Source organism: Alosa pseudoharengus, unplaced genomic scaffold (genome assembly GCF_046254945.1).
Source record: "Alosa pseudoharengus isolate Yale_2024_CS ecotype anadromous, Long Island Sound unplaced genomic scaffold, YU_APseudo_1.1 YU_APseudo_1.1_scf_6, whole genome shotgun sequence".
Lineage (NCBI taxonomy): Eukaryota > Metazoa > Chordata > Actinopteri > Clupeiformes > Clupeidae > Alosa > Alosa pseudoharengus.
Window position 1 is genome coordinate 20,558,773 of NW_027468848.1, and position 20,129 is coordinate 20,578,901.

A 20,129-nucleotide genomic window follows, 5' to 3' on the forward strand; every position below is an offset into this window, starting at 1 on the left:
TCATTTTGTGGATTGCTTTTGGAACAGAAAGATGAGGACCTTAATTGTGTTGGTGTGGATGGCTCACGTGTGTTCTTGTATCTCAGTAAGTACATAAACCTCTCCGCTGCTTGTATTTGAAATGTTTTGGGGTATGTTTTATGAGTCTCTGTATGACTCCCCTGCGTTTATGCTCCTCCCTGAAGATACAGAAGCTGAGAAGAGCTCGTCAGCTGGGCTGGGGATGGATGTTGGGAGATGACTATGATTACGATCAACCTGTCATTAATCTAGATCCCCCTGGAAATGTTGCACCTGCTCCAAAACCTGCGCCCAATCCCGCTCCAAAACCTGCGCCCAATCCCGCTCCAAAACCTGCGCCCAATCCCGCTCCAAAACCTGCGCCCAATCCCGCTCCCCAACCTGCGCCCAATCCCGCTCCAAAACCTGACTGCCCCAAACCCAGCCCTGTCCCAGTCCCTGCAACCACCCTGCCACCCATCTTCCTCTTTCCTAGCGGGGATGGAGAGTCAGGTCAGGTTTTTCTCTTGCCTCCTAACGCTGGTAAGGGTGGTCAGAGTGTTTTCCTATTCCCCCCTGGTTTTGATTCTAACTTCCCAGAGACGGACCCAGGACAGGCACCCGGGCCCGGCCCCAGCACACAACCAACTCTCGTGCAGCCCTCCTTCTCTCCAGGACCGACCATCAAGCCTGGCTCAAAACCGATTCCTCCAGATGGGCGTCAACCTCTTATCATCTTCCCTGGTATTGTGTTTCCGGCTTCTGAAGATGGAACTGACACCGATGTGGCCTCTTTTCTGAAACAGTTGTTTGGAAGCTTCAATGAGATCCCTTATCAGATTGGCGGCTACCCTATTACACAAATCACCAAAGAATGACAAGTGCTTTGTTGTGTTGTGATGGCTTCATCTGCATTTCTGTTGTATTCTGGTATTTAAACGTTTTGTATTGCTAGTTACCTATTTGCAAATAAAATGAGCATTTTTTTTATTAATAAAAGGATTGTGATGAATGAATAAAATTTTGTGGAATCCTGATGTGTAAATTGTGACTGTAATGACAGTTAAAATGTAAACACGTGACAAAACCAGAACACACATAATGGATCAGTGTCCACACTAAACATTCATATCATCTCATACTCAGCAAGAAAGCAACTCAATTGTAATTCCAGGGGCAAATACTTAATTTTCACAAATTGGTACCACCCAAGGTAGCCAAATAGTTTTGTTATTTTTGCCTTCCTACATTTCTCTTGTAACCCTGCCTATGTTGATCATTATTGCTTTTAAATAAACCCACCCCCATTAGACGGTAAGACACCTGCTGAATAGGGAACAATTTTACACTAAAATATCTTACCATGAAACTTTCCCAGTTTATTGCTTACATTGAGACAATAATTTTTTGTACAAGTTTTCTAAAATGTTATGTTTAAATATGCAAATGAAATGAGACACAAATCTGGAATGTAAATCTGTTTCAGCAAGTACAAACCATGATCATAGTTTTGGCCTTGGCCAATTTTGTGAAGTTGTATGTGTGGTATGTGATGAGGGCTGCTGAGGTTTTCAGTTCACTATGAAATGGGTACATGGATGGCTTTTAATTGGGTTTACACTGATCTCAATCATTTGCCATCTGTATGTGGTTAAATCTTCATGCTGACCTAAATGTTGGAGAATGTGCAATGCCTTCATGGGCTTGTACAGCCTTGCTGCAGTAGAAATTGTGAAAGAGCTGATAAAGGTCACAAACATTTTTTTAATCAATTATGCTGTTTTTTAGTAGAGAAGGTGTGGCTTAAGGTTGAATGTATATGTGTAGTGCTGCTTTAAAAGCAAAATCTATGACCTGATAGCAGCACAAGAAGCACACAAAACAGACAGGTTAGTTTAAAGAAGGTGATCTATTATCTAAGTAATATTCTATAATCTGTTTGCTATTGCTGTTTGGTTGCAACCTTGTTAGGTAATAGTTGTTTTGTGGATTGCTTTTGGAACAGAAAGATGAGGACCTTAATTGTGTTGGTGTGGATGGCTCACGTGTGTTCTTGTATCTCAGTAAGTACATAAACCTCTCCGCTGCTTGTATTTGAAATGTTTTGGGGTATGTTTCATGAGTCTCTGTATGACTCCCCTGCGTTTATGCTCCTCCCTGAAGATACAGAAGCTGAGAAGAGCTCGTCAGCTGGGCTGGGGATGGACGTTGGGAGATGACTATGATTACGATCAACCTGTCATTAATCTAGATCCCCCTGGAAATGTTGCACCTGCTCCAAAACCTGCACCCAATCCCGCTCCAAAACCTGTGCCTAATCCCGCACCCACTCCAAAACTTGCCCCTGATCCCGTCCCAAATCCTGACTGTCCAAAACCTGTCCCTTTTCCTCCCAGCCCTGCTCCAGCTGCCAGAACCGCCCTGCCACCCATCTTCCTCTTTCCTAGTGCAGTCGGAGAGCAGTTTCATGTTTTCCATTTGCCTTCTAACGGTGGCAGCGCTGTTCAGGGTGACTTCACACTCCCCCCTGGTTTCGATTTTAAGGTGCCTGAGACTGACTCAGGACTGGCCCCCAGACCCGGGCCCAGGCCACAACCAACTCCCGCGCAGCCCTCCACATTCTCTCAGACTCCAGGACTGACCATCATCAAGCCTGGCTCAAAACCGATTCCTCCAGATGGGCGTCAACCTCCTGTCATCATGTTCCCTGGCATTGTGATTCCGGCTGACACCGATTTAGCCTCTATTCTGACACAGTTGCTCAGTCAGAACTGATCAGATTGGCAGCTTTCACGAAAACACCAAAGAATGACCAGTGCTTTGTTGTGTTGTGATCTGATGGCTTCTTGTGTATTTGTGGTATATTCTGGTGGTTTAAAGGTTTTGTATTGCCAGTTGCCTATTTGCAAAGCATTTTTCAATTAATAAAAGCATTGTGATGAATGAATAATCCGCTTTGTTGAATCCTGACATGTAAATGGTGAAAGTAATGACAGTTACAGTCCCCCCCCCCCCCCACACACACACACATCAGTGCCACCAGAAGGCCCCCCACACACACACACACACACACACACATCAGTGCCACCCAAGGTAGGCGAACAATTTTGGTATTTGTTCCTTCTTTCATTTCTCTTGTAACCCTGCTTTAAATAAACCCACCCCCATTAAAAGTTAGGACACCTGATGAATAGGGTACAATTTTGAACAAATTGATCTTACCATGAAAGTTTCCCAGTTTATTGCTTACATTAAGACAAGTATTTTTTGTATTACAAGTTTTCTAAAATGTTATGTTTAAATATGCAAAATGAAATGAGGCATTATCAATTGAAACACTAATTTGCATACATTTCCCTAAAACAAATCTGAATATCAAATAACACCAAGTTCAAAATTCTTGTTTTATTTTGTTGACATATTACAGTCAAAGGTTTCTACAAGGAAGGAGGGAGGGAATTTTGTATATCATGTTATCTATAAATGTTAATCTAGATATTTTACTAGTCTATTGTTTGTACCACCTGTCCTTGCCTATAAAAGCATGAAATTATGGCTAGAGGGTGACTTGCATAACCAGCCAACAGCTTCATCAGGCTGTTAGGATGCTGAACTCTCTCCCCCCTCCCCCCCTCCACCCTCAGCTACATAACATCCTGGACTTTGGACCCACAATGGGTGCCTTGCACTACTCCACTTGCACTACTCCACTTGTACACTTGCACACTTTGCAACTTCTTGTTGTTGTCCAGTTGTCTTGAAAACACAACATTTCTGCTGCTCTTACATAACTTGCACCACTATGCCACTTGCTTACTTAGGTCAAACAGAACTACCTCAACCATTTATTGGCCTGACTTTGTAATATTATATTGACTGTCTATGCACAATTGCACAACTTTAACCCAATTTTGCTGCTCTTATTTCTTCATTGTATGTGCCTTCTTATTTACTTTTTATTGTTTACTTGAATGTTATGTTTGTCTGTGGACTTAATTGGTAAAATATGTCTTGTCTTCTTGTCTTGTGGGATAGTGAGAAACGTAATTTCGATCTCTTTGTATGTCTTGGCATGTGAAGAAATTGACAATAAAGCAGACTTTGACTTTGACTTGACTTTGATAAACTTGTTGACTTTTGTGGCATCAACAGATTACATTCCAAAATTTGCATTGTAACCTATCTTTAGAGGTATGCATCTGCCTTTCATTTTGTGGTTTGTCTAGTAAAACAACATGTTTACCAATGATAGGATAATCACACGTGGGATATGTACCACCCATTGTTTTGACAAACATGTCAAGACCATCATTTGTCATTGTTCATGTCTCTAATTTAGGTTTATTTTAAGGCCATTTTCACTATTCATTTTTGACAAAACAAAATGCAAATTACACTTCCGCCGATGTCAAAGAAAAAGAATTACAGTGAGGATATCCGTTGAGGGGGAATAATAATCATGTACATGCTTTATATAAGCAGGCATGGTCATTGACCAGTCTTATTTTCAGTCTGTAGTTGACTGGTGAAGATAATTCCACTTTCGCTGTTGGATTCAATAAGACAGTTTTTTCCAGGAAACCTAGTGTTCACAGTGAATAAGGTAATTTAATTTAATCCTGTAAATTGCTCTGTATCGGTCAATATTCTTAAGTAATAGCTCCTTGTGGAATGTTTCAGATGTCTGTTGAGTCAAATAGTTCAAGTATCGTAGGACATGCAATTAACCACTTCAAATGCTTAAAAACAGCAAATTATGTTTCTTCATAGGACACAAGACAACAATGGATGGACTTAAAATAGCTTTTTTCATTTGCTTAATCGCAGCAACAGCCTCTTCAATACCAGTAAGTCTCTAGCAAGATGAGAATAACCTTTTTTATATTACATCACTTGAATTTTTTTTATAAAGTCCCTAAATAATAATTAACTAATCACTCTGCATTCTCATCTCGTCCAACAGGTCAACTGTGATGCAGAGCAGCTCCGATCTCTCCTCCAACTCAGCCTGGAATCCCTGGAATCTAAGGAGTCTTCCTCAGAAGAAGTTGCCACCACCACCACCACCACCACCACCACCGGCGCCCCACTCCGACCTGTTGAGAGTACACCTGATGCCACCCATGCAGTGGTCACCAACACAACCACAGGACCTGTTGAAACAACCTTGGAGCCACAGACCTATGAACAAAACGTTGACTTCCAAGGAACAGGGTTCACTACTTCTCCTTTCCCAGTGAACACACCAGTCCTGGAGTCTCCCACAATGCAGACCACCAATGTAGCCCCACCTCAGCCGTACCCATTAGAGAGAAACAACAGCACTTTGCCTGGACCTGCTAGAGGTGAATCACTGGAATCTCAGGAGTCTTCCTCAGAAGAAGTTGGCGCCACCACCACCGACACCCCATTCCCACCTGTCGAGCCAGCACACATGGCAGAGAGTATAGCCAATGCCACCCATCCAGTGGTCACCAACACAACCACAGGACCTGTTGAAACAACCTGGGAGCCACAGACCAATGACCAAAACTTTGACTTCCAAGGAACAGGGTTCACTACTCCTCCTTTCCCAGTGAACACACCAGTCCTGGAGTCTCCCACAATGCAGACCACCAATGTAGCCCCACCTCAGCCGTACCCATTAGAGAGAAACAACAGCACTTTGCCTGGACCTGCTAGAGGTGATAACATTTAATAGTTTTAACGGCTGGTAATTGCTAGTATACTCACTATATTCATTGGTGAGCCATGAGAAAACGTATGTTCATACTGCCTCACGTTTATATCATGCATTGTACTAATGTGGCTAAACTGAGCCTTCAGTATCAGTATCCCAAAACGTTTGGTGATACAGTCTAATAAAATGCTATATGTATGAAGGTGCTAATCTAAATACAGTAAAACCTCCATTTTAAAATATGACATTATTTTGGTGTGTAAAAGGATGACTAGGCTATTTCAATGCAAGACCTTGTACTGGCAAAGATGGCTGCTATTCAGACACTGTTCAACAAATGATACACTGCACAATGTTGGAAATAAAAAAATAAAAAATAAAAATAATTAATTACTTCATCACCATACTGTGTCACTCATCACTCATCTTAATCACAGGAATCGTTAAACCACAGCCTGATTACAGCTCAATAAAAGGAAGACAACTAGTCTCTGTTTCTGATCTATGCAAGAGCACTGACTAACATTACAGTTCAGAGAACATGATGTTGTGCTTCATCATCTTAACCCTCCCAAGCCTGAGTGCACTGGCTCTTCAGAATGTGAGTAGAGCCATTTTCCATATTTACATAGTTTCTGACTGACTTGCACATAAATGTTAAGTGGAATATCTGTTTGTTTTTTTTTCTCCAAAAAATACTGTTGCCGTATTTCTCCATGTCAAAAATAGTGTAGAATTTAGTGAACATAGTGGAAGGTGGTATATTAGATTAGATTAGATTTGATTAAACGTCATTGTCATTGTGCAGAGTACAAGTACTTGTAGAGTAGTTCAAGACTTTCTTTTCCACTATGGTATGAAAATAGTCACACAGAGGCTAAATCCTCCAGTCATTTTTCAACATCGGAAAGACAAGAGAATACACTAAATTTAAATAAAAAGAAAGTGGAAATGTGACATACATGCTTGGACAAGGACCCATAGTTATCTTGCCCCCACGTACAGTATGGAGGATGGTAAGATAGGCAAAAAATTCCATAAGAACCACTGTTGGAGAGTTACAGATAAAGGTAACATCTTGGGGTCATCAAGTCCCCCAAAAAATCTTGAAAAGTGACCTCACTGCTAACAGATTATTTAGAGGGCATGCCAGGTAAAAGCCTGTCCAGTCATTTAATTACCAATGTAAATGGCAGGAGTTATTGAAAGGTACAGTGACTTTGTCTGGAAGTGTGGTCTATTGTCAGATTAAATGAAAATTGCGCTCTTTGGCTAGAAACACTTTAGGTGTTCTTGGCATACATAGAAGAATGGCTATACTGAAAATAACCCCATGCCTAATTATTGTGGAGGGGCTGTGCTATTGTGGGGCTGTTTTTATTCCCAAAGGCTTTGGGTACCTAATTAATGTTCAAGATAAACCTGAACATTTTCAAACGAAATCTGTTAATCTCTGCCATGACACTAAAAGTTGGTCATGATTGAATCATTCATCAGGTCAATGAACCAAAACAAACGTCCAGATCAAAACAAATATTGTTTGCTGAACACAAAATCATGCTTCGGACATTGCCATCTCTGTCCCCTGATCTAAACTCCATAAGAAAACAGTGGGGTGAGTCAAAGAGGAGAATGCACAAGTGAGGACCTACCTGTAGAAATCTGGACGATCTGAGGAGATTTTGTAAAGCCAAACGGTCTTAAATCCCTTGCTTTGTATTATCTAACTTTATGGGGTGTCATAGGAGAATATTACAAGCTGTTTTATTGGCAAAGGGTGGCTTAAGAAGGTATTACAAGCAGGGGTGCCAATAATTGTGAGTGACGTGTTTTTGTTAAAAATATTTATTTCTTTATGAGATTTTCCTTTTTCTCAAAATAAATCTGCTTCCTTTCAAGGTTGGATTTTTCCTCATTTTTTCATTGTGATTATGTTTTATACTGGTTTTTAGTCAACTTTAGCAGAGGTGCCAATAATTCTGGAGGGTACTGTAAGAAAAACAGAATAAATATGGATATTCAGCATGAACCGTACAGACAGATATGTACAGTATGTACAGTTATGTGCAGTGTAGTAACAGTAACATTATAAGAGTAGTAAAAATAAGTGTGTGTGCAGGATGAATAGTACAAAGAGCAGTAGAATATGGCTATGTATAAGTGTAATTACAGTATGTACATTTTTAAATAAAAATAAAACACTATGGGTGGAATAGGGTAGTGCAATTGTCTGGGGGGAGGGGGCTGTTGAGGGGTAAAATGTCCGCAAAATGTCAGCCTCCTTGTTGTCCCTGTCAAGGTTGCCATGGTCATGGACACCTCAACAGGCACAGGCAAGGAGGCTTCGGGGCCGGGATATGGATAAATCATAATATAAATCATTTTGAAAATAATCAAACCATTTTGAGTCACAATACTGTGTTTCCTCTATATGTTGCAAGGCACAAATTAATGCCGCCAATGCTTCATTAGGAGTTTTAATCCGCAATATCGCAAACTACCAGCGTTGCACAGAATTCTCTGTCCATTGGCTTTTGTGACTCTAGAGGGCACTGTTACATTAGAGTCTATGGCTGTACTGTGCTGTACTGCACTGAATCTCTGAGGTGAGGTACTGTACTGTCCGAACGCCCTTCTAGAAAATGAATAATTTGTGCATAAAGCTGTCTGTCATTCCTTTCTTTCATATTTCTTACAACATAAGCAATGCTTTCATAGGTGATGTCAGAAATGGCTTAGCTACTCTCATTGAGGCTGTTGCATGTTAGGCCTACATTTCCCCGAAACAACCACAGACACGGTGTTTTTTCTTTTTATAGGCCAAAACAGACTGAGACTTAAAGTTATCAAAATAAAATAAAAAAAACACTGGTAGATAATATGTTTGGGGAGGTTACTGTGATTGAGGATTCATGATCATGTAATTAACATTATGTCTAGTACCATGTGATTTTACAATGCTTTCTTATTTTTACAGTTGTCTTAGAAAGACATAATTGAGTGGTTGAGAGCACTCTTTCCAAGATTAAAGAAAAAAGTCCACACATTGTCCAGCACAACATAAATTAAGTACATTTCTGAACTAAAGATATATTGTTGTCCAATGATTCCAATAACGACAATAAGCACTCTAGGACAGTGTTTAACTGATAGGTCGCAGAACCATTCTGGGTGGGTCGCTGAGCTTAAAATGCTACCTAATATTGGATAGTTATTTTGATAGACTTTATTTCTATGTCAGTCATTGCCATGGGCATAGACAATATTTATGTGACAGGTCATATATTTATAGCGTTAAACGCAAGAAGACTACTGAAAATTTGAAGTAAAAAAATATATGGGTCGCGACTTAATGAACATGGAAAATTGTGGGTCCCAAAGCCAGATCAGTGAAGGACCACTGCTCTAGGAAATGTGATCAAGTGGGATTCATCACTTAGCACATCAGGATAAGAGCACATCTGGATGGTTAACAACATTTGGTGCATCAGTTTTCTCTCAATTGTCTGTTAAAGGAATTATCCGGAGTAAAATGCACTTCAGATCAATTTACGGATGATTGGGAGTACATACGTTGAGTTGACACCCAAATCATGTCATTCGGATGTGTTTTGAGAAAGTTCGATGTTACCGTTTTTAGTCAAAGTTCGTTAGCCTGGACGTGACGCGGGCATGTCATTTCGCCGCTACAAAACGCTATTTTTATACCTCTTCTACAGTTCCAAACAACATTACACTTACGTGGTAGTGAGTAGAGGGTCCCTAAAGCCAAACCGAAGTATCCCGAGGTCTTTATGTGGTCGGATAGAGAGTCCAGAATGAATTTCATCAAGCCAGTACCTTTCCAGAAATGTTGCCATCTTTGAGTGTGGGGTAACACGCTCTGGAAATTCACAATTTCGTCGCCGTTTTTTTTTTTTTTAAAACATAGTCCAGTATTTCTTTCGAAATTGAAATGAAGTTGTATGGACTGGACTACGTTTTTTTTTTTTTTTTTTTTTTTTTAAACGGCGACGAAATTGTGAATTTCCAGAACATGTTACTCCACACTCATACGGACTTTCCCCTGAAGAAGGCAGCAAAGATGCCAACATTTCTGGAAAGGTACTGGCTTGATGAAATTCATTCTGGACTCTCTATCCGACCACATAAAGACCTCGGGATACTTTGGTTTGGCTTTAGGGACCCTCTAGTTACTACCACATAAGTGTAATGTTGTTTGGAACTGTTAAAAATAGCGTTTTGTAGCGGCGAAATGACATGCCCGCGTCACGTCAAGGCTAACGAGCTTTGACTAAAAACGGTAACATCGAACTTTCTCAAAACACATCCAAATGACATGATTTGGGTGTCAACTCAACGTATGTACTCCCAATCATCCGTAAATTGATCTAAAGTGCATTTTACTCCGGATAATTCCTTTAAGAGAAAAAGTAAGAGAAATGCAATATACTGTATATGTGAGAATGTTGTCACATGAAGCCCATTATCTAACATCAATATGAATGTCTTGAAATGACATTAAATGATTGCATTGGTTCCATTAAAATCTCTCTCTTTGGTTGCTCTTTTAGGTCCCACAGCACTCATCTATACAGACCTCTACAGGTTTAAAAAAGAATATTTTATATCTCCCATTCAAAATATATATGGATAAATACAATCCTAACAAGCAGCTTTCAGTCATCTCTATTCATTCCTTCAAGTCTATATTACGGAAGGTCAAGTATGATGTTCAACAACATTTGACAAAAAGAAAATTAAATTCTAGAACAGCACAATCCCTTTCCAAATTCAAGCTAGCCATAATCCCTACATCTATAGATCAAATAAGGAAGCTGTGGCCAGGAAAGCAAACTGTCAAGCCGACTGCATCAAAATCAACAATTTATCCAACCACACAACAATCAACAGCTCAAGAGTTCACCTCTACATTTTCATCCATCAGTACTCAAGATTCTATTTCTACAACAATGACCGACAGCACGGAAGACTCTATGTCTACAACTTTATCTGCAATCACACAAGAACCCCCAACTGCAGCTTTATCTGAAAGCACTGAAGAATCTGTTTCTACAACTTTAACTTACACCACCCATGAATCTGATTCTACAGATCCATCTATAACCACTCAAGAACCTCTACCTGCAACTCCATCTGAAAGCACTCAAAAACCTTCATCTGCAACCTCATCTGGAAGCCCTCAAGAATCTCCATCTGCAACGCCATTTGGAAGCACTAAAGAACCTACATCTGCAACTACATTTAAAAGCACTCAAGAATCAATGTCTACAACTTCAACTTACACCACCCCAGAATCTACTTCTACAACTCCATCCAAAAGCACTCAAGAACCTCCATCTGCAAACCCATCTGAAAGCACTCAAGGAACTCCATCTGCAACTCCATACAAAAGCACTCAAGAACCTCCATCTGCAACTCCATACAAACAAACTCAAGAACCACCATCTGCAACTACATTTGAAAGCACTCAAGAACCTCCATCTGCAAACCCATCTGAAAGCACTCAAGGAACTCCATCTGCAACTCCATCCAAAAACACTCAAGAACCTCCATCTGCAACCCCATCTGAAAGCCCTCAAGAACTTCCATCTACAAATTCAACTGAAACCACTAAAGAACTTTTATCTACCACCCCATCTCAAAGCACTCAAGAACCTCCAACAGAAACTCCATCTGAAAGCACTCAAGAACCTCAATCTGCAACACCATATAAAAGTAATAGAGAACCTAGAAGAAAGCTGCAACCTGCAACTAAATCTGAAACCACTCAAGAACCTCCATCTGCAACTCCATACGAAAGCACTCAAGAAGCTCCATCTGCAACTACATTTGAAAGCACTCAAGAATCTGCTTCTACAACTTCATCCAAAAACACTCAAGAACCTCCATCTGCAACCCCATCTGAAAGCCCTCAAGAACTTCCATCTACAAATTCAACTGAAACCACTAAAGAACTTTTATCTACCACCCCATCTCAAAACACTCAAGAACCTCCAACAGAAACTCCATCTGAAAGCACTCAAGAACCTCAATCTGCAACACCATATAAAAGTAATAGAGAACCTAGAAGAAAGCTGCAACCTGCAACTAAATCTGAAACCACTCAAGAACCTCCATCTGCAACTCCATACGAAAGCACTCAAGAAGGTCCATCTGCAACTACATTTGAAAGCACTCAAGAATCTGCTTCTACAACTTCATCCAAAAACACTCAAGAACCTCCATCTGCAACCCCATCTGAAAGCCCTCAAGAACTTCCATCTACAAATTCAACTGAAACCACTAAAGAACTTTTATCTACCACCCCATCTCAAAGCACTCAAGAACCTCCAACAGAAACTCCATCTGAAAACACTCAAGAACCTCAATCTGCAACACCATATAAAAGTAATAGAGAACCTAGAAGAAAGCTGCAACCTGCAACTAAATCGGAAACCACTCAAGAATCTCCATCTGCAACTACATTTGAAAGCACTCAAGAATCTACTTCTACAAATCCATCCAAAAGCATCCAAGAACCTCTATTTGCAACTCCATCCAAAAGCACTCAAGAACCTCCATCTGCAACTCCATACGAAAGCACTCAAGAAGCTCCATCTGCAACTACATTTGAAAGCACTCAAGAATCTACTTTTACAACTTCATCCAAAAGCACTCAAGAACCTCCATCTGCAACTCCATACGAAAGCACTCAAGAAGCTCCATCTGCAACTACATTTGAAAGCACTCAAGAATCTGCTTCTACAACTTCATCCAAAAACACTCAAGAACCTCCATCTGCAACCCCATCTGAAAGCCCTCAAGAACTTCCATCTACAAATTCAACTGAAACCACTAAAGAACTTTTATCTACCACCCCATCTCAAAGCACTCAAGAACCTCCAACAGAAACTCCATCTGAAAGCACTCAAGAACCTCAATCTGCAACACCATATAAAAGTAATAGAGAACCTAGAAGAAAGCTGCAACCTGCAACTAAATCTGAAACCACTCAAGAACCTCCATCTGCAACTCCATACGAAAGCACTCAAGAAGCTCCATCTGCAACTACATTTCAAAGCACTCAAGAATCTGCTTCTACAACTTCATCCAAAAACACTCAAGAACCTCCATCTGCAACCCCATCTGAAAGCCCTCAAGAACTTCCATCTACAAATTCAACTGAAACCACTAAAGAACTTTTATCTACCACCCCATCTCAAAGCACTCAAGAACCTCCAACAGAAACTCCATCTGAAAGCACTCAAGAACCTCAATCTGCAACACCATATAAAAGTAATAGAGAACCTAGAAGAAAGCTGCAACCTGCAACTAAATCTGAAACCACTCAAGAATCTCCATCTGCAACTACATTTGAAAGCACTCAAGAATCTACTTCTACAAATCCATCCAAAAGCACCCAAGAAGCTCTATTTGCAACTCCATCCAAAAGCACTCAAGAACCTCCATCTGCAACTCCATACGAAAGCACTCAAGAAGCTCCATCTGCAACTACATTTGAAAGCACTCAAGAATCTACTTTTACAACTTCATCCAAAAGCACTCAAGAACCTCCATCTGCAACCCCATCTGAAATCCCTAAAGATCCTCCATCTGCAAGTCCAAATGAAAGCACTCAAGAGCTTCCATCTACAATACCATCTCAAAGCACTCAAGAACCTCAATCTGCAACACCATATAAAAGCACTCAAGAACCTTCATCTGAAACTACATTTCAAAGCACTCATGAATCTATTTCTACACCTTCAACAAGGGGCAGCCATGGCCCACTGGTTAGCACTCTGGACTTGTAACCGGAGGACCAGTGGGCCACGGCCGAAGTGCCCTTGAGCAAGGCACTTAACCCCTCACTGCTCCCCGAGTGCCGCTGTTGTAGCTGGCAGCTCACTGCACCGGGATTAGTGTGTGCTTCACCTCACTGTGTGCTGTTTGTGTTTCACTAATTCACCGATTGGGTTAAATGCAGAGACCAAATTTCCCTCACGGGATCAAAAAAGTATATATACAGTACTTATAACTTACACCACCCACAAATCTACTTCTACAACTCGATCCAAAAGCACTCAAGAACCTCCATCTGCAACTCCATACAAAAGCACCCAAGAATCTACTTCTACAACTTTATCCAAAAGCACTCAAGAACCTCCATCTGCAACCCCATCTGAAAGCCCTCAAGATCCTCCATCTGCAAGTCCTAATGAAAGCACTCAAGGACCTCCATCTACAACCCCATCTCAAAGAACTAAAGAACTTCAATTTACAACCCCACCTGAAACCACTCAAGAGCCTCCATCTGCAACTCCATCCAAAAGCACTCAAGAACCTCCATCTGCAACCCCATCTGAAATCCCTCAAGAACCTCAATCTGCAACTACAACTAAAACCGCTCAAGAGCTTCCATCTACAATACCCTCTCAAAGCACTCAAGAACCTCCAACAGAAACTCCATCTGAAAGCACTCAAGAACCTCAATCCGCAACACCATATAAAAGTACTCAAGAACCTTCATCTGAAACTTGTAACGGTGGCGAGCCCCAGGTACTGCAATTCAGGTGCCAGACAGGCCTTAAATCCTGCCACTTAACTGGGGTCAACACCGCCAGCAATAAATCATAGAAATAAGGATTCAGAGTCACGAGTACAATTCACTTTCCCACGGTCTTTGTTTTTAGAAGTTCAACACAAAAAATGTCCATCAAAACAATATGCACAAGACATGTCAGCGGCTACAGCCCCTTTTAAATAGTTTACACATCTGCCACATGATAACCCTATTTGGAACTCAGCGTAACTGTAATCTACATACCATGAACATACAAATCAGACAAGACAAACAAACAAAATATGTCCGTGTATGAGTGTGTGTATGCGTGTATGCGTTTGTTGAATGCGTAGTTGGCGATTGGAGATTGACGTGCGTTGGTCGAGCGAGAGGGTAAGAGAGTGAGAGAAAGTACCTGGCGAGCGAGTTGGTTTGATTGTGCGTTTCCTCGTTGATGTATGCAATTGCGCTGCGTTAGAAAAGGTGATCCTGTCCAGGTCCACAGGGATATGTAATATGCCCGAGACGATAGGTCCCTTTTCGATTTCTCCCGTGATGGAATTAGGCTAACTTTGATCCGAGGGTCGTTTAGATGATGCAGGTATCCAAAACAAGCATAATCCCACGAATCCACGAATGAAGACGAGGCAGACGATTCACGGATTCTAACGACAAGTAAATACTAACTCGACTTGAAACCGCTTATTTACGTTAAGCACAATAGGCTACTTATTTCTCCAGGCTCGCGTACATTCCACAACTCTGTTCAGGTCTCCGCCATTCACACTCTCCATTGACACTTCCGACTACGGCTACTAAATACTACAGATACGCCCCCAATTAAGGTGACGTCACGGTTCATTCATGAAATTGGGCCTCAAAATTAGCGTTCTGCAGAGCAGTTCGCTACAAACTACATTTCAAAGCACTCATGAATCTATTTCTACAACTTCAACTTACACCACCCACAAATCTACTTCTACAACTCCATCCAAAAGCACTCAAGAACCTGCATCTGCAACTACATTTGAAAGCCCTCAAGAACCTACTTCTACAACTCCATCCAAAAGCACTCAAGAACCTCCATCTGCAACTCCATATGAAAGCACCCAAGAACAACCATCTGCAACTACATTTGAAAGCACTCAAGAATCTGCTTCTACAACTTCATCCAAAAGCACTCAAGAACCTCCATCTGCAACTCCATACAAAAGCACCCAAGAATCTACTTCTACAACTTTATTCAAAAAGCACTCAAGAACCTCCATCTGCAACCCCATCTGAAAGCCCTCAAGATCCTCTATCTGCAAGTCCTAATGAAAGCACTCAAGGACCTCCATCTACAACCCCATCTCAAAGAACTAAAGAACTTCAATCTACAACCCCAACTGAAACCACTCAAGAACCTCCATCTGCAACTCCATCCAAAAGCACTCAAGAACCTCCATCTGCAACCCCATCTGAAATCCCTGAAGAACTTCCATCTGCAACTACAACTAAAACCGCTCAAGAGCTTCCATCTACAATACCATCTCAAAGCACTCAAGAACCTCAACAGAAACTCCATCTGAAAGCACTCAAGAACCTCAATCTGCAACACCATATAAAAGTACTCGAGAACCTTCATCTGAAACTACATTTCAAAGCACTCATGAATCTATTACTACAACTTCAACTTACACCACCCACAAATCTACTTCTACAACTCCATCCAAAAGCACAAGAACCTCCATCTGCAACTACATTTGAAAGCCCTCAAGAACCTACTTCTACAACTCCATCCAAAAGCACTCAAGAACCTCCATCTGCAACTCCTTCTAAAAGCACTCAAGAACCTCCATCTGCAACTCCATACAAAAGCACAAAAGAACCTCCATCTGCAACTACATTTGAAAGCACTCAAGAATCTGCTTCTACAACTTCATCCAAAAGCACTCAAGAACCTCCATCTGCAACCCTATCTGAAAGCCCTCAAGAACCTCCATCTGCAACTTCAACTGAAACCACTCAAGAACTTTTATCTACCACCCCATCTCAAAGCACTCAAGAACATCCATCTGCAACTACATCTGAAACCACTCAAGAACCTCCATCTGCAACTACATTTGAAAGCACTCAAGAATCTATCTCTAAAAATCCATCAAAAAGCACCCAAGAACCTCCATTTGCAACTCCATCCAAAAGCACTCAAGAACCTCCATCTGCAACTCCATACAAAAGTACTCAAGAACTTCAATTTGCAACTACATTTGAAAGCACTCAAGAATCCGCTTCTACAACTTCATCCAAAAGCACTCAAGAACCTCCATCTGCAACCCCATCTGAAAGCCCTCAAGAACCTCCATTTGCAACTTCAACTGAAACCACTCAAGAACTTTTATCTACCACCCCATCTCAAAGCACTCAAGAACCTCCATCTGCAACTAAATCTGAAACCACTCAAGAACCTCCACCTGCAACTACATTTGAAAGCACTCAAGAACCTCCCTTTGCAACTCCATCCAAAAGCACTCAAGAACCTCCATCTGCAACTCCATACAAAAGTACTCAAGAACTTCAATTTGCAACTACATTTGAAAGCACTCAAGAATCCGCTTCTACAACTTCATCCAAAAGCACTCAAGAACCTCCATCTGCAACCCCATCTGAAAGCCCTCAAGAACCTCCATCTGCAACTTCAACTGAAACCACTCAAGAACTTTTATCTACCACCCCATCTCAAAGCACTCAAGAACCTCCATCTGCAACTAAATCTGAAACCACTCAAGAACCTCCACCTGCAACTACATTTGAAAGCACTAAAGAATCTATCTCTACAAATCCATCCAAAAGCACCCAAGAACCTCCATCTGCAACCCCATCTGAAATCCCTCAAGATCCTCCATCTGCAAGTCCAAATGAAAGCACTCAAGAGCTTCCATCTACAATACCATCTCAAAGCACTCAACAACCTCCAACAGCAACTCCATCTGAAAGCACACAAGAACCTCAATCTACAACCCCATATAAAAGTACTCAAGAACCTTCATCTGAAACTACATTTCAAAGCACTCATGAATCTATTTCTACAACTTCAACTTACACCACCCACAAATCTACTTCTACAACTCCAAAACATCCAAAAGCACTCAAGAACCTCCATCTGCAACTACATTTGAAAGCCCTTAAGAACCTACTTCTACAACTACATCCAAAAGCACTCAAGAACCTCCATCTGCAACTCCTTCTAAAAGCACTCAAGAACCTCCATCTGCAACTCCATACAAAAGCACAAAAGAACCTCCATCTGCAACTACATTTGAAAGCACTCAAGAATCTGCTTCTACAACTTCATCCAAAAGCACTCAAGAACCTCCATCTGCAACCCTATCTGAAAGCCCTCAAGAACCTCCATCTGCAACTTCAACTGACACCACTCAAGAACTTTTATCTACCACCCCATCTCAAAGCACTCAAGAACATCCATCTGCAACTAAATCTGAAACCACTCAAGAACCTCCATCTGCAACTACATTTGAAAGCACTCAAGAATCTATCTCTAAAAATCCATCCAAAAGCACCCAAGAACCTCCATTTGCAACTCCATCCAAAAGCACTCAAGAATCTCCATCTGCAACTCCATACAAAAGTACTCAAGAACCTCAATTTGCAACTACATTTGAAAGCACTCAAGAATCCGCTTCTGCAACTCCATCCAAAAGCACTCAAGAACCTCCATCTGCAACTCCATACTAAAGTACTCAAGAACCTCAATTTGCAACTACATTTGAAAGCACTCAAGAATCCGCTTCTACAACTTCATCCAAAAGCACTCAAGAACCTCCATCTGCAACCCCATCTGCAAGCCCTCAAGAACCTCCATCTGCAACTTCAACTGAAACCACTCAAGAACATTTATCTACCACCCCATCTCAAAGCACTCAAGAACCTCCATCTGCAACTAAATCTGAAACCACTCAAGAACCTACACCTGCAAATACATTTGAAAGCACCAAAGAATCTATCTCTACAAATCCATCCAAAAGCATCCAAGAACCTCCATCTGCAACCCCATCTGAAATCCCTCAAGATCCTCCATCTGCAAGTCCAAATGAAAGCACTCAAGAGCTTCCATCTACAATACCATCTCAAAGCACTCAACAACCTACAACAGCAACTCCATCTGAAAGCACTCAACAACCTCAATCTACAACCCCATATAAAAGTACTCAAGAATCTTCATCTGAAACTACATTTCAAAGCACTCATGAATCTATTTCTACAACTTCAACTTACACCACCCACAAATCTACTTCTACAACTCCAAAACATCCAAAAGCACTCAAGAACCTCCATCTGCAACTACATTTGAAAGCCCTCAAGAACCTACTTCTACAACTTTATCCAAAAGCACTCAAGAACCTTCATCTGCAACCCCATCTGAAAGCCCTCAAGATCCTCCATCTGCAAGTCCTAATGAAAGCATTCAAGGACCTCCATCTACAACCCCATCTCAAAGAACTAAAGAACTTCAATCTAGAACCCCACCTGAAACCACTCAAGAACCTCCATCTGCAACTCCATACGAAAGCACTCAAGAACCTCCATCTGCATTTGAAAGCCCTCAACAATCTACTTCTACAACTCCATCCAAAAGCACTCAAGAACCTCCATCTGCAACTCCATCTGAAAGCACTCAAAAGCCTCCATCTGCAAACACTCAAAAACGTCCATCTACAACCCCATCTGAAAGCACTCAAGAACCTCCATCTTCAACTCCATCTAAAAGCACTCAAGAGCCTCCATCTGCAACTTCATCTGAAAGCACTCAAGAACCTCCATCTGCAAGCTCTCAAGAACCTTTATCTACAACTCCATCTGAAACCACTCATGAATCTCCATCTTCAACTCCATCTAAAAGCACTCAAGAGCCTCCTTCTGCAACTTCATCTGAAAGCACTCAAGAACCTCCATCTGCAAGCTCTCAAGAACCTTCATCTACAACTCAATCTGAAACCACTCATGAATCTCCACCTATGACTCCTGAGAGCAATCAAGAACCTCCATCAACAACTTCATTTGAAACCAACCACAAATCTGATTCTACTAATCCAACTGACACCACTCAAGAATCTGATTCTACAACTCAAGTGAAAACATAAAAAAATTGGCTTCAACAACTTCAATGGACACCACTGAAGCATTTACCCCTACAACTCAAACCGAAAATACGCAAGAACCTGCATCTATAGCTCCACCTGAAAACACCGAACATTCTACTTCTACAACTATGCCTGAAACCCAAGATTCTACTTCTGCATTTCCAACTGCAATCACCCAAGGCTCAATAATCTCCAAGGAAGGAAGAGATGTCCCTTCTGCCAATAGCACTCCAGCCACTGGTGATTAAAAGTTTAACAATGGCTAAGCATAATATGCTGGTATTTCCAAAAATAGATTTCAAGATGGATCACAATAAAGGTACCACATATATATGTATGTATAGTACTGTGCAAAAATCTTAGGCACCTATTATATTAGTTTTTTAGCAATGTTACACGATCACATATATTTATTTCTCTTTATGTCCAGAAGATACAGGAAACACAAAAATGCATACTTTTGGTTCTGGTTCCAGTCTCTACCATTAGATTTGTACTTTTTGCAGTGTTATAATGACTGGTCACACATGGGGAAAAGTGTTAATGGAGCTGGTTGGTTCTGGATCTGGCTGGGACACATTAGAATCATAATTAGGACGGAGATGATGACACTTTGACACATCGAAGACCTTATCCCCTTGTCATTCTGTGGCACAAGCTGCAAGCTGCTCTCAACACCACAGGGTCAGCTTTTGGGTAAAGACTTTTGCACAGTATTTTATACATACATCCCATAAATTCT

At 41.1% G+C, this 20,129-nt stretch overlaps 1 long non-coding RNA gene across 1 annotated transcript; it reads left to right on the forward strand.

Annotated features, from left to right (window-relative positions):
* Positions 1 to 1,833: 1,833 nt before the first annotated feature.
* LOC143105750 (uncharacterized) lies at positions 1,834 to 2,561 on the forward strand. Its single transcript, XR_012983531.1, has 3 exons — positions 1,834 to 1,889; positions 2,006 to 2,063; positions 2,164 to 2,561. It is a non-coding gene; the product is annotated as an uncharacterized LOC143105750 (long non-coding RNA).
* Positions 2,562 to 20,129: the final 17,568 nt, after the last annotated feature.